Source organism: Numida meleagris, chromosome 4, assembly GCF_002078875.1.
Source record: "Numida meleagris isolate 19003 breed g44 Domestic line chromosome 4, NumMel1.0, whole genome shotgun sequence".
In the NCBI taxonomy this organism is placed as follows: Eukaryota; Metazoa; Chordata; class Aves; order Galliformes; family Numididae; genus Numida; species Numida meleagris.
Window position 1 is genome coordinate 75839584 of NC_034412.1, and position 15797 is coordinate 75855380.

Here is a 15797-nt window from a genome sequence, read left to right on the forward strand (position 1 = left end):
GGCACTGCTGGGATGCAGCCCGGTGCCCACACAGGACCAAGACAGAGGAATTTGCCATGGCACAGGCCTGCTCAGTGAGTACAGCCATTCTTACTGCAAGCATGAATTCATCTGAATTGCTTGTAAGGTTCTTTACAATGTTCGAATATAAAAAAATCGGCAACAATAGAAATGCCAAAGGAACATAATGTAATTCATATTTTTACAGCAAGTGCTATGAGGTAAGTTGACCTGATTACAGAATAGTGTATTTCTAGCTTTTCCTTCAGCTTTGGCGTACTCCCAGAAGGGTTATAATTCTGATTTTAGTTCCTCACTGGAGAGGCTATCTGACAAGTAAATATTAATTATTATTACTTGTATTTTGATAATGTTAAAGGTCTCCAACAAGTTCAACAATGTTCACCATATACTCACATACATAGAGTCATACTTGTCCCAGACCAGTTATGATTTTCAAAGAAATCTAGTTAGAAAGATACACTGTAAAAGCAAAAAACAACAACAACAACAACAACAACAAAAACACAAAAAACATCAAGAGTTTACAAGTATCAGGTAATTCTCATGATTTTGTTATTTTGTTTTATGTCCATGGTACTGGAGATTTGTTAAATGGGAGATAAGAGGGAAGCAAGAAGACACACACAAGTATCTATATACATACAACTACCTACAGATGCCCTCACAAATAGAACATTTGGTTTTGTTTAGGAATACACATATGTTCAAGTGCTTGTAGTCACAATACTGACACAAGGATGAGACGTAATGTCTTCAAGTTGTGCCAGGGTAGGTTCAGGTTAGATATAAGGAAAAATTTATTCTCAGAAAGAGTGATGAAGCATAGGAACAGGTTGCCCAGGGAGGTGGTGGAGTCACCATTCCTGGAGGTGTACAAGAAACGCGTGGATGTGGCACTGAGGGACATGGTCAGTGGGCATGGTGGGGATGGGTCAACAGTCAGACTAGATAAGTGGTCTTTTCCAACCTTAATGATTCTATGCTTCCAAGTGAAATTGTTCAGAAAGACTCAGCAGTGATGTTACAAAACAGTCATGGTGTGACTTTACAGCTGCTCTATGGGTCCAAGCAGCTCCACTGTGACCAACCTGACTATGCAGCCCAAGCAGAAGTCTGCAGATATGCTCTCAGAAATGCTATACTTTCCCTGGCTTTTCCAGCTTGCTGCTTTTCTTACAGTCTGAGTGCTGCTTAGATTCTAGGAAGTAATTCTGGACCAAAATGGCTATTTTTAATGTGTGTAATCTGGCTGCAGGAAGCCTGCAAATACAAACTTCCAATGCCTTTTTCTAATCCTTCCTATTTCTTTTAAATCTCAGTTTGCACCAAGCCTAGAGTGTGACAAGCAAAAGAAGTGGGGTCTGATGTACAAATGGCAGTACATTTCCTATCCACGCACTCTTCCTCATATCCCCTACCTTGGCATTGTAGTAACTGATGAGCTACTTCTGTAATGATGAATGCATTGAATTAACGAGAAATATAGCATAAAAATAAAAGTTTTGTGAGTATTTAGTGGTTACCTGAATTGCAGACTGTGTGACTGCTTGTTATCTCCTGAATCATCTGTCTCTGTCATGTATTTGACAACACATGTTTTGTCAAGTCAAACAGGCCTCCTTAGAAAGAAAGAGATGATATTATGATTGCCCAAGCAGGATTCTCTGTGTATAATGGTGAGGCAGTCAAACTTCTTTCAGGTTGGACAGAGCACAATTCACATGATGCTTTTCAGAAATTAGTTTTAAACTGTTTGTATGAGTTTGCATTCGCACATAAGGATATCTAGCAAGTTGGTTTGCTTTTGAGAAATCTCAGGATTGATTTAATGCCAGCGGCTTCAGTGAACTCCAGTAGATTTGAAAAGGAAAACTGTAATTACTAGATTACTTGGTGCTATAATATTCAATATTATTGTAATGAGGGATGAAAGAAACATGGTGTAGGACTGAGGAGCCTCTGCTTTCTAAACGAAGCTTCGCAGAGGCTTTAATTGGGTACTTAGCAAAAGGCAGTTGGATTCATATTGGGGCACTTATGTAAATACTCTGACAACATTTTGTCTAAACCTTTCTGCATCCACACCCCAAAATGTAAATGCAAGTCTTGTTCTCTACTCCCAAACTGCTTAGACGGAAAAAATATGAGTAAAACCAGTTGTCACGTTGGTGTGACCAATGCACTGTAACATAAATTGTTTTGATCAGTGTTACAGCATAAAAACAGGGCTTCCAGAAGAACAAGTGTGGAGCTTCTTCAGTCCTTCCTGAAATAAAATTGAATTTTCTGATGGATAGGTGAAACTGGTAAACAGCAGAATTAGCAACCTAGTGGGAAGCCTCTAGCAGGAGAAGTACTGCATGTTTCTCTTTCTAGATTTACTGATTTAAAGGATATTTGCATGCACATTGGCCTGTTTTGAGTATTTGCATTTTGCACGCGCACCTACAACTAGTTCGTGCAAGCACTGTACTCCATTCTGCGTAGGTTCCCCAGTCATAGAATCATAGAATCACAAAGGTTGGAAAAGACCACTAAGATTATCTAATCCAACCATCAACCCATCGCCACCATAAATGATCAATTCTAAATACTGCTTCAATGCTTTCTCTGCAACAACTCTTCTTGGACCTTCCAAGTTAGAAAAACTGCAGTAGGATAAGTAAAATAATATCAGGTTGGTTACTAGGAACAATTTCTTCTTGGAGAGAGTGGTAATGTGTTGGAAGAGGCTGCCCAGGGAGGTGGTGGAGTCAGTGTCCCTGGACACTTCAAGAAACGTGTAGATGTTGCACTGAGGGACATGATTAGTGGGCATGGTGGTGATGGACTGACGAGTGAACTAGATGATCTTACTAGTCTTTTCCAACTTCAGTGATTCTGTGATTCTGTGAAATAGCGGGAGCAGAAAGTTCTGTGGTTTTTGGTGATCTTTAGTTCCTTGGAAAATTCATTCTGCAGATTCAGAGCTCTAAAGAAAGCCCTATCTTCTTCCCACATTAATTTTTGCTTACCACAGAGATTTCTGTATCTCAGAGGGTTGTGGCTGTGGGTACCAAGGCTGATCACAGACTTCACTCTGCAGCTCTCAGTGGCCTTTTGCTTTGCCTGCAAGATGAAGAATCTGAACTAGATCTGAAGTGTTGTGGATGGCCAAGATGGATTGCAAGGGACAGGTTGGATTCCTTCCGAGCAGCCCTTGTTCTGCTACAGTGTTCAGTAATACCAAGAATTGGTATCATGACATGGAAGAGCATGTCCTCAGGCCCCAGACATAGAGGATGTCAGGTGGAGTGTTCCCACCAAGGAGACTGGCAAATGCCCCACAGAAGCTCCTCTGTGTGATTCTTGTCAGTCACAAGCTCATAACCACTACAAAACTGCAGGCTGACCTAGCCAATAGTGGCCTTGTGTGGGTAGTCACACAGTGGCCTCAGACTCCGTAAAAAATGCTTTCCTCCATTTGTCAGGTTTTTGCTTCAGATGGATGTTCTCATACATTCAAAGCCTGCTGATCACAATTCAGGTCAATAGGCAATTAAATGTTGATTTTAATAAGTGTATGTTTGAGAACCCATTGTGTATGCCTGTCCTTCATCAACACATGAATGCCCTGTTCGCTGGTTTTGAAAAAAGTGTATTAATTATGTGAAACACTGAGCCCAGCCCAAACATCAAAAGGACTTGTAGGTGCTCGCTTTCTCACTGGAGGCTTGCTTGATGAACTCGATGATCTATGAGCTACATTATGCATGACCAGACACTTTGTCGTTAACATTTGTTGGATTACATACACGTAAATCTGAAATTATTATGATTCCCATAATTCTTCCATACATTCTCTGTTGCAAAATTCATGCTTCAGATAAAAAAAAATAAATTAACAGTAGAGAAGTTTTCATTACTTGTATTTCTTGTTAACTGGTGATAATAGAATGAGGCAGATGTTGAATCTGCAAGTAGAAGGAATGGAAGCAGGAGGTGACAAGAGGTAAAAAAGAAAGCACTTTTATGTCATTTTCTACAAGCAGAAGGTAATTAATTGATATTTACTGGAAAAATTCATAACTGATTTCAAATGAACGTCGACAATCTTGACAACGGCAGTGTTCACCAAGTGGAGGGGCAATATCTATTTCTATCAAATTTAAATCTAACATTTCTCACTTACTTGTGAAATTTTGGAGGATTAAATTTTTTGCTCTGTGTCTCTGAGGGGGACGAAATCATTTAACTAAGCAATTAAGAACTTCGAAGTATGAAAAACTCTCAAGTCTCACCTCATGTTTGAAATCTCCCATTCTCCTGAGCTGCTGTTCAAGCTAATAAGGGAGACAGGAATGAGGGGAATATCTTTTTTAATAAGGGAGCATCTCACTTTAGAAAATGAAATATTGAAAATATTGTTCTGCATTTTTGACACTCCTTTAAGCACTAGCAGAGTCAATGATTTGGACCCATTTGTCTCTCTTCAAATTAAGTTATTGGTAGGATTGTAGCAGCATTAACTGGTGAATGTTAAGCATCATCAACTGGTGGCAATGACAGCATTCAAGAAGACTTATTTTAAAATACAGTGTATTGTGTAACCCTTTTTATTTGTCTGATACACAATCAATTTGCTTGATACTTGTTTCCCTCCCTCTCTCCCTCTCTCTCCCTTAGGCCATCAAACAAAGCTGCCCAACCTTACACTCATCCATCATTCTTGAGTTATTAAGAGTACAATAACTGCAGAACATTTACAAGTAGATGGGATGGAGTGCTGGCTGCTTTTCAAGAACATAGTGCTATGAAAACTTTGCAAGATGGCTAATTTTCTTATGCTGGCTGTTCTTTGCTCTGCTAGGACCTGCTAGAAGGAATGGTTTCTTGAATTTAGGGTAACTAATATAGGATGCTGCCAAAACTGTTTATCATACCATATCTAGAACCAAATCTTAATTCTATTTTAGTAAAATAACGGTTGTATAGCTATTTCGCACAAAGGCTTTGTGATACATTGGAGGGAAGAAAGAAATCAGGATAAGTGCAGACATTTGAGGTCTTATATGACTTTCTCAAGGATAGGCTTAAATAAATCAGTGCACGAAAGCAGAGGTTGTAAGTGTCTCACAGCAGAAGTGTAAGAAGATGGAGGTAAAATGCATCATTCTAAAGGACATTTTCTCACTGATTAAAAGACAGAGGTTGTGGTGGAGTGGAGTAGCTATGTAATAATTTAAGAATCTGATCAGCAACTTAGGGTGTGCACAAAGACATCTAGGCTGGTGCTGCTCAATTTACTCCCACAGCCTGAAGAGCCGGGAAACATGGTGCAGAGGCTCTTTGCAATCCAGCACTGAAACAGAAGCAATATAGCCCTGAGTGCTGTGCCAGCTGAACAGGATTATTCTGCTTCTCAGTCCCTCTTGGCATATCTACACAGTACTTTGCTGTGCTGTGTGGACTTGCCAGATCAGCTCAGTGCTAGCTTGGTCTTCAGCATGTTCTCAGCAATATAAATGTATGTACCCATGGAAATTAAGCTAATCTGTATGACTTCTAGAAGTATAGGAGAACGCCTCCTGGCTAGCCAGCATTGCTCTGATTAAGTAGGACTGTGGAAAGAATAAAGCGTGTCAGTCTGTACAGTGACTTTCCAGACAAGATTATCCCGGCAGGCACTGAAAAGCTGATTCCTTTGAGCATCCTATATTCTGCTCAAGTGAAAAGCTTCAGGCTCTAATTTGCCAGTTTAGACACTCAAAAACCTCATTCCTAGGAGGGAGCAGGCAGTTGTCAGGAGCTGCCACTGGGCAGAGGATGATACAGGGAGAGGCTCTGCAGAGGGAGCCCACAGGAGAGCCAGCACAGCCTTGGTGGGAGGCACGCAGGCAGACTCTAATAGGTATCTCTTCTGTTGTGGGTCCATTTTCTTTGTCCTGTCTTTGTTCTAAGCAAATCAGGATCTGCTCTAGCGAGGCTGCTTGGGGATGGATATTGCTCTGTTCCTGGAGGCAGAAGAACTGGAGGTGACTCAGGACCATGAAGTAATCCTGGCTGACCACAGGAAACTTGAGCCTGGGAGAGTCACAGGGCCCCGCTGCAGGAGATGTGGAAGCCAGAGGCCTGGGACAGGGAGAGAGAGTATCTGATGAGATCGGGAATGTGATTTGCACAATTATAATGGCAAAGGCTATGAATTAGCATTTTTAAATGCCCCTTTTCTGCACCAGTTCAGGAAACAACCTTTTGGCTACAGCCTTTTGCTTGTAGACCTTTGTAAATTTGACATAACAGAGGGCATTTAGTACCAGGAGAAGTAGCATAGTTAAACCACAAAAATATAATTACTTTTCAGCAGCTCCCACACTGTGTGCTTTCTCCACTCAATCACAGCACTTCTTCATGACTTCACCCAGACACACACAGCCATTAGAGGTTTTTACCAGTCCACTTACTGTTGGGAAGGTCCTCAGTATCGGCAGCACAGAGGGCAATGTTAGGTAATTTTAACAAAAGCTGTTGTCTGTGAAGACGTCACAGTTTCAGCAACAAATACATGAAACACAGAAGGTAAATTCCTGCTCAGCTTGCCTCTACACAGAAGGCAAGCTGAACAAAAACTAATGATTCCTTTCCCTCTAGCTGTCACATTGTCCTTGCTTTTATCATTCGCTTCATATCCTCTCTCTGTCTGTTCTTCCTATTGCATGTTGTTGTGATGTACATCATACCTGATACTGTCTTGCACCTCCTTGCCTTGCCTTCCGGCTCTCTTCTTCTCCCACTCACTCTCAGTGGCATGTATTTCCATTCTGAGACTATGTCTCATTAATTAATCCCTCTGCTCTCCCTTCTTCCTGATGTGTCCTTCAACTCTGGCTCAACCCTTTCAACAGAATCTCTGGTTATCAGCCTGATAGTCATCAAGTACATTTCCTTTCTTCTTTGCCTTTATCCTTTGCCTTGTTATTTTGTTCTTCCATTACTCCTAGGCGATGGACTGTGTCAAAGCTTTCTTTGTTCTTTATTTACTTCTTCAGCACTTGTCTTTGAGCTTCTGTATGGCACTGGCAGCCCGAGTACTCACTATAACCCTGTGTGTTGTCTGAGAAATACTGTTATCACAAGAGGCACTGACTGTTCATAAAACAGAGCAGAACCCTGATCTGGGGGACAATTTCCTGTCCCCTGCTGGCAGATCTGATTCAGAGAAAGAGAAAGATTAAGTAACAGTTGCCTACTTTCAAATCTTTCTTCTATATGTTAATTTATGTCTGTGCCTAAGCAAAACACTATTGCTGCTTTTCCTATATGCTTAGCAAGCACGCCTATTATATTGATTGTTCTGCTCACTCACTGATTCCTAGGGCAAGCGATCTGCCCAAGCAGCCCAAGAGAAATCTCCTTCCATTTAACTCTCTAGGTTACCACCAGCCCAGAAGCTAACTCTGTTTCTCTGTTGGCTTCTTTGTCATAGAATCATAGAATCATAGAATTAGCTAGGTTGGAAAAGACCTACAAGATCATCCAGTCCAACCAGCTTCATCCTGTCTCCCACACTGGAAACAGTGGCAAACCCCCAGTTAAAAGTTCATAAAACTGCTCCCTCCCAAATTACTTCATACCCTCCCGCTTTGCTGTTGTTGTTGCCTCAAAAGCAGTCCCATGTAACAGTGCCTAGAAAGGCAGAGAAGCTTATTATTTGATTATGCATTTGTGTCACTGCCACCTCATTTTATCACTTCCACCCCTACCTCATGTTTGCCTTATTTACCTGTTGCGTCTTGTTATAACCTATATAAGAAGTGCTATGGAAGAGGGACTGATCTTCTTGCTCCACGTCTCCCTGTTTCACCAGCGTATAGACCAACCCTTGGTTGCTCTTACAGACTGGGGCTTGGTGCCCCCGTGCCAAGGCACTAGGCCCACAAATCGTGTATTTTCTGGGGAACTGGTAGCTGTGCTCTTTAATAAGCACTGCTACTTATGACGACAGTAGCACAAAGCGCTCCTGTCCTGGGACAGTACTGGGTACGCTGGACTCCACCTCTTCACCCACTGGGCACATCCTCCAAAGGCCTCAGCTCCATTGGCTGTGCTTGTGCTGAGCTCCTCAACAACAAGGGTGGCGTGAGGCACGGTCACAAATGGTCTGATGGACTCAGACAGAGAGGTTCTTCACTTGTGAATTCTGAAATCTTTGTATGGTATAAGCATCAGGAGCTTAGTGCAGCTAATGAGGTGATATCTCTGGTAATTCTCAGCATTACAATTATTTATTATTGCCAACAGTATCCTGAGCTGCATCAAAAGAAAGAGGGGCAGCCAGCAGGGAGAGGGAGGTGATTGTCCCCCTCTGCTCTGCTGTTGTGAGGCCCCATCTGGAGTACTGTGTCCAGGCCTGGGTCTCCCATTACAGGACGGATGTGGAGCTGTTGGAGAGGGTCTACAGAAGGGCCATGAAGATGATCAAAGGGCTGCAGCACCTCTCCTATGAAGAAAGGTTGAGGGAATTGGGCTTGTTTAGCTTGGAGAAGAGAAGGCTCTGAGGAGACCTCATTGCAATCTTCCAATACTTGAAAGAAACTAACAGGCAGGAGGGGGACCAGCTTGTTATGCAGGTCGATAGTGATAGGACAAAGGGGAATGGATTTAAACTGACAGAAGGGAGGTTTAGGTTAGATGTTAGGAAGAAATTCTTCACTCAGAGGGTGGTGAGGCACTGGAATAGGTTGCCTAGAGAAGTTGTGGATGCCTCATCTCTGGAGGCATTCAACGCCAGGTTGGATGGGGCCCTGGGCAGCATGATCTATTGGCTGGCAATCCTGCACATGGCAGGGGGCTTGGAACTAGATGATCTTTAGGGTTCCCTCCAAAGTAAACCATTTTATGTTTCTATGATTCCCCAGGGTTTCAGTTTATTCCAGTCTGGGTTCTATTCTCTTGTTCACATAGTTCTATCCCTGAGACTCACTCTCCTTTCATCTGGATCTTCTTTTTCTTTTTCAGCCTATTTTGTGCCTTGTATTCACCGACCTTCAGAACAAGCTGTACCAGTCCAGAAGAGAGCAGCACAGTTTGTTACTGTGTTTTGAGTATATCAGAAGGATCTTATACTGATGCTATTTTTTGCTTATTTGTGTTTTCACTCTCCTCATAGTTGCTCCCATCTTGCCCTTCCCTACAACAGAGACTTTATCATTACATCCCATACGGTAGTCATGAGGTGTGGCAGAGCCTAATCTTGGTCACACAACTTTCAGCTGTGTATCTAGGCCATCTGGTTCTGAGTTATTTCAGGTAATGAGTTCAAGATAAATCTCCAAGCCATTAAGAGTGAATCAGTTGCTGCTGTGTTGTTTTCCCTGTGAACGGGATTCCCAGGAGAACTGATTTCCAAGCTGTTATGAATGGAAATTTTTTTGTTTTCAATGTCTTATAGTTGAGAGTAGTCAATTCTCATGCCAAACTAGTCATGGCTGTAAGAATTTTCTACAAATGGGCCACTTACATAAAAGTAATGCATCAGGAATCTGTAAGAAACAGGTGAGGCCATTCTTCAGCTAAGATTGTGGCTGGAATAAAAAATGTTGTTGTGTGATGCTGAAAAACTTCAAAAATCTTCTGCCTGAGGTTGCTTAGTAGTAAACAAAGTATTAATTCTGTTTCTCTCTCATTTGCTTAGAGGGAGCAAAAGTGAGAACATGATGACAGAATGACCTGAAGCTTTTTCTGTGAGTGCAATATCCATCTTGCTCTCTACCATCCTCAGACAGTTGGTTTCTACAGTTCACCATCACAGCTATAAACTCACAATGACTTACTGTTGTTATCAAATATAAGTGCATTACAATCACGAAATACTTGAACATAAAGGCATAAATCTTGATTTCCACCACCAGTACCCTGATGTGTCTGGGGCCGGTAGAACAGGTCTTTTAAAACTGTAGACCATCTGCTCAGCTAGTGTAAATCAGCATACTGAAAAACGTTGGTACTACTTAAAGGTTGTTTTAAAGAGATCAGTGAGTAATTAAATGTTCAACATGCCCACTGAGAAGGGTATAAAACAAGAGTCTAATTTTCAAAGTAAAAGATTTACATTATATATGAAAAAAAATGACCCTATCCAGGGGTCATAAGGATAAGCACCAGGCAGGCTATGTTGCAAATCTCATACACTGGAGGTTTGTAAGAATAGATTAGACCAACATCTGCCACACATGGATAGATTCTGTCCTGGTGCAGGGGACGAAATGGATGTGCTCCAGAGATCTCTCTGTACAGCATGGCGAAATGCACCTCAGCATTGAATCAGCTATGGGATTAGCAAAATGCATTTGACTCTTTGGTTCCTGTTCAAGACTGGCCAAAAGATTTGTAAACCAATTTAGTCCTATGCATTAACTTCTGTGCTATTCAGCCACAAGTTGGACAGGTACTTTCCAGCAGAGTGGCTGGAAAGTTGTATGGAGGAAACGGACCTAGGGGTATTAGTCGACGCTCGGCTGAGCATGAGCCAGCAGTGTGCCCAGGTGGCCAAGAAGGCCAATGGCATCCTGGCTTGTATCAGAAATAGTGTTGCCAGTAGGAGTAGGGAAGTCATTGTCCCTCTGTACTCAGCCCTAGTGAGGCCCCACCTCGAGTACTGTGTCCAGTTTTGGGCCCCTCACTGCAAAAAAGACATTGAGGCCCTGGAGCGTGTTCAGAGGAGGGCGACAAAGCTGGTGAGGGGTCTGGAGCACAGGCCTTATGAGGAGCGGCTGAGGGAGCTGGGATTGTTCAGTCTGGAGAAGAGGAGGCTCAGGGGAGACCTCATCGCTCTCTATAACTACCTGAAGGGAGGTTGTAGTGAGCTGGGGGTCGGCCTCTTCTCTCTTGTAACTAGTGACAGGACGAGGGGGAATGGCTTCAAGTTGTGCCAGGGGAGATTTAGGCTGGACGTTAGGAAATACTACCTTTCTGAAAGAGTGGTCAGACGCTGGAACGGGCTGCCCAGGGAGGTGGCTGAGTCACCGTCCCTGGAGATGTTCAAGAAACGTTTAGATATAGTGTTGGGAGACATAGTTTAGTGGGGTTGTTGGTGGTAGGTGGATGGTTGGACTAGGTGATCTTGTAGGTCTTTTCCAACCTAGCTAATTCTATGATTCTATGATTCTATTCTAAGTTTCTCAGCCTGCACTCAATTTCTGAGCACAGCAGACAGGCAGTGCTCTTAAATCATTCCGGAGAACCCACCAGCAAATGCTAAATCATTCCAGTATAAAGTTAATATTCTTTTTCCTGCTAAAATGAGTTATAACTGCTATTTATCTATATTATGTTAACTACACTATGTAAGTATCTAGTTATTACTGTAAAACTACATAAAATGTATATATAACCATATATTGTAGTTAGCTATAAACTAGCTATAATAGCCATGTGTGGGTATTTCAGAAGGCATTTTATAGATTTAAATGAATGGAGAAGCTTCTGTTGGCTTTAATGGAAAATTTTGCAGGATTAAAGGGAGAATATTAGTGTATTTTTTTACGTAAGTTAGTATCAGGAGTAAGGGGTAGGCTCAGCAGAGACTTCATTGTATTGTATGATGAATTCAGCATATATACTTTCAATAATCAGGATTTTGCTAAGCACCTTAAAGCAAAAAATATGTTCTTGGGTTGCATGCCCAGTCTCCTGCTCTGTGTGCAGTGTGGAGACCAGTTAGAAGAAGGGCAGGAAAATTGTACTCGGAGAGGAATGTTATAGTTCCTGCATATCCCTGTGTTGTTCAGGCCACCTGGATGGAATCATTTTGAAGCAGAAAAATGCTTTACGACAGAATAAAGACTGACTGAGCCCAAGTTTGCACACATGTATTTCCTGAATTACGCCTGTGGGAAGGGTTGTGTTACAGGAAGGCCTGCGAGCACCTTACTCTTAGGGGCACTTTTCAAGACTAAGCGCTGACTCTGGAGGAGTAGGGAGAGCTCCCTGTTCATACCTGCTTGCGAACAAGGGAAGGAGCAGCCCAGATCCCTTGTGAAGGCCACAGGGAAGCTCACTGATCTGCTAGTGGTCATGGAGAGGTGCAAAACACATTATACCCCTGTGCCCATCTGTTGTATGGTAGCCAGAAGTCACGTGAGTGGAGAAATGTTGCCCATCATCAGTACCTAGAAAACTTAATGTGGGTTCCTGAGCTTATAGGCAGACACTTGAACGTGCGTTGTCTGAATATTTTAAAAGGAGCCTGCAGATAGCAGACCCTGACATTTTTCTGCCAGATGTTTATACCACAAACTGGGTGCCGTACCTCATCAGGCTGGTTTTCTGAGGGACTTTTCTATGGGGTGGCTGAGCCAGCTGGGGTTCAACTGCATTTACTGGTTTAAGAGTAATGTCATCCAGAAGCAGCTCTGCTGCTCTCAGAGACAGCTTGGGTCTTGTTTCAATACAGTTGGGTGGCAGAGTGCAAGGACCAAATTAAGTAGCACAGCTAAACTAAGCTCCCAGAGCTTGGGTCTGAGCTCACAAGGTGGGCTCCTGACTTCCATGGGCATCTCCAGCTCTGCTCGGTGCTGGGCCGGGAGCACCACAGCCTGCATGGCTGCCTGCCTGGGAAGGGCAGGATGTGGGAAGCTGGCAGCTCCCGGCCCTGCTCCCTTGCAGCCCGGCCCACTGCTGTTCCCAGAGCACACCTAACACCTACGGGCGGTGTTCAGCTGCCCACAGAGCTCAGGAGAGGCCAAGTTCTTTGAAATCATGTCTTCGTTATGATGGAGGAGGTAATGGGGATGGTGCTACCGTGTGGGTTTTTTCGTTAATGGTGAAGTGGTTAGGGTGCCTGCCCAGGGAAACATCAATATTAAGTATTCCTCACTCTGGAGAAGCTCAAGCTGGTATTTCCCAAGCAAGCAGCCTAGTGAGCAGGACAGCTGTGGGAGGGGAAGAAATTCAGAGCTCGTTGTTGAAAATCGGCCTTGGTGGAATAAATTATACATTGCTCAAAGGACCAGAAGGAGAACGAGCAGGGACAGAGCCACTGCAGCCCAGCAGCAGGAGTAGTGCTGGAAAAGGGGCAAAGTACAGGTGCTCCACAACCATTCCTGCCTCCGAGTCCCTGCAAAAGACAGTCCACAAAAGACAGATGTAAAAATTCCCTTTATGAGAAGAATACACGTGTTTGAACCTCTCGGGTTAAGGATGGCACTAAGGATAGCTACTTCTTGGGCAAGAGTTTTAGCCAGCAGGGACATTTAAGACTTGGGTACAGGCATCACCATAGCCATGTGTTTTAAAAGAAACTGCAGTTTTTGTTTTTCTTTCCCTAGGAAATGGTTGCAGGACTTTTCTTCAGAAGAAATTTATTGGAGATAGATTCCAAATAAACAAATATCCCTAGCTGCATTCCTTGGTGAGCACCCCAGGCTATGGAGGGGGGCTGGGTTTCACAGAAACATTTACTAATGTAGGTCAAGAGAGACTTGTGGATTCATTCACTCCAACCTCTTGCTCTAAGCAGGGCTAAGTACAACAGGTTGCCCTCAGGCACATCAGCCTAAGTCTTGAGTATCTGCAGAAATGGAGACTCCACAACTTTTCTGGGCAACCTGTTCCAATGCTTGGCCACCCTCAGTGTGAAAATGTTTGTCCTTCTATCAATTCAGAAATTACTTTGCTACAATGTGTGACCATTGCCTTCACCTTTCCACAATGCACCTCTGAGTAAAACCTTTCCCAGATGATGGCAGGATTCGGGCCTCCCTGTTGCCAGGATTTTGCACTAGCACAGCTCCCTGCTCAGCATCTCAGCTAGTGTAGCATAGTGCTGTTGATCTTGATAGACAGCCCTGTAAGTCTTTGCAGGATTTGGCCCTCCTATAGGCTAATTAAGTAACAGCCCACTGCATCATTTCCATCTATACATTCAGTGTTCTCATGCAGTTTTCCTAATTCCTGTTTAAATCTGCAACATCACCCAAGCAGAGTCATACAGAGAATAACAAGCTACTGCTTTTTCCTTGAAAAAACCATAGACCTTAAAGCAGGTATTTCAAACAGTTGTAAATCATCCTGAACACCATAAATGTTTCCAAATATAAGCAGATACTCAGGAATGAAAACACAGGAATGGAGAATCTGTTTATTAGGTTGTCACTTTATACAGCTAAACGATTTACTGTTTTGTTTGCACTGAAATGTGTGTTCTTTATAGGTAGCAGCTGTACACCAGCTGTGTGAATAGTTCTCTCTATAAAGATTATGGAGGGAACTCACAGGCTGTACTGTGGAAAAGGAGTTTCTCCTACTGAGAAAAAATGTGACAGATGTGCTGGATGTTGTCCCTCTATGATTTATGCAGAGATTCCTCAACAAACATGGTGTAGATGGGACCAGTCAGCTTCACTGCCTCTGAATGAGTTACCAGCTTCTTTGATAAATGGACCACGGTCTCAGGAAGTGGCTTTGTGTGGTGCTGGAGTGGGTCCAGAAAGGTCTTCGCTGAGTCTGAGCTGATGAGACCCAGTAAACCAATGTCTGCTCTTCACAGACACGTAGGAGGTGCTGCACAGAAGCAGCTTGCGTCTCTCAAGGACTGACTGTACCACTCAGGGCCGAGTTTGGCCATGTTGGACCTGTCAAACTCACACATTTAGACACTGCTGCATTTGAGCTAAAAATCAATTTTCATTAAACTCATTCTAAATGGCAGAAGACTGAATAATTCATTTAAAATCGTTCATTTTTATCCATTCCTGTGATGAGGATAGCAGAATTTGACTGCAAGGCCTTCTCCTTGCTGCCTCCTACGCTTGATCCCTTAAAAGAAGCTGGAAGCCCAAAAAATAAATCTGAGGGGGACGTGCCTCTGTTGAATGGTGGGCTTGGTGAAAGTAGCAGCTGCCTAGAACAAGTGTTTCCCTTAAAGACACTGGAGCTGCTCATGAGAGGAAGAACTCGAGTGCGAGCCTAGCAAGATAGCGGCCTTTCTCCTGCTACCAGGCACACATTGTGGAGCTCCAAATAGAAGCCAGCATGTCTCACAACATTGCTGCTTTCCTGTGTCTCAGCAGGACCTCACCTCCTACAGAGTGTTCAACCAGATCCTCTCCTATGCGTTTCTGCAAGGATAAATGCCAGTTCTCTGCCAGCTGAGTCTGACAACGCTCGCTCCCAAATGTTCTCTATTGCCAGTTACTGATACTTGAAAAATTAGATGTATTTGATATAAAAAAATCACAGAGAAATTCACAAAGATTATCTGGAATGTAGAAATGACCAGGCCAAGTCCCCTTATATTAACACAGATAAGAATTACAAACTGGTGGTGAAAGCAAGACACTGCAGTCCTCCTGACAGCAAGCCTGTCTATAACAGGTCCAGCTGACAACGTATGCAAGCTCTTGGTAGCAATCTGTTCTTCAGACTCTGTCTGAGATGATTCAGTACTTAAAGATGCAGTCTCCAGTATTACATTTTTCTTCTTGAGCCAGAACTTTATAACTCCTCAAAGAAACCCAACCCAACATTAATAAAGCACGCAATTACAAATGCTCTTACCTGACTTACCACGCTGAAAGCATTTTTAATGTTACATTTGACTTCATGGTGCTTTGTGCTGCTGCTTGGACCTGCACGATCTCCTAGAGACATCAGATCTTGTGGGTGCACCAGCATCTAGTTTGGCATCTCAGTGCTGGCCAGCACCTGGTGGCAGAGAAGGAGAGAAGCCATCATTTTCAGCATTGTTTCCCTAGAGAGGCAGAAATTGCCAGTGCCTGACTCACATTTTTCAC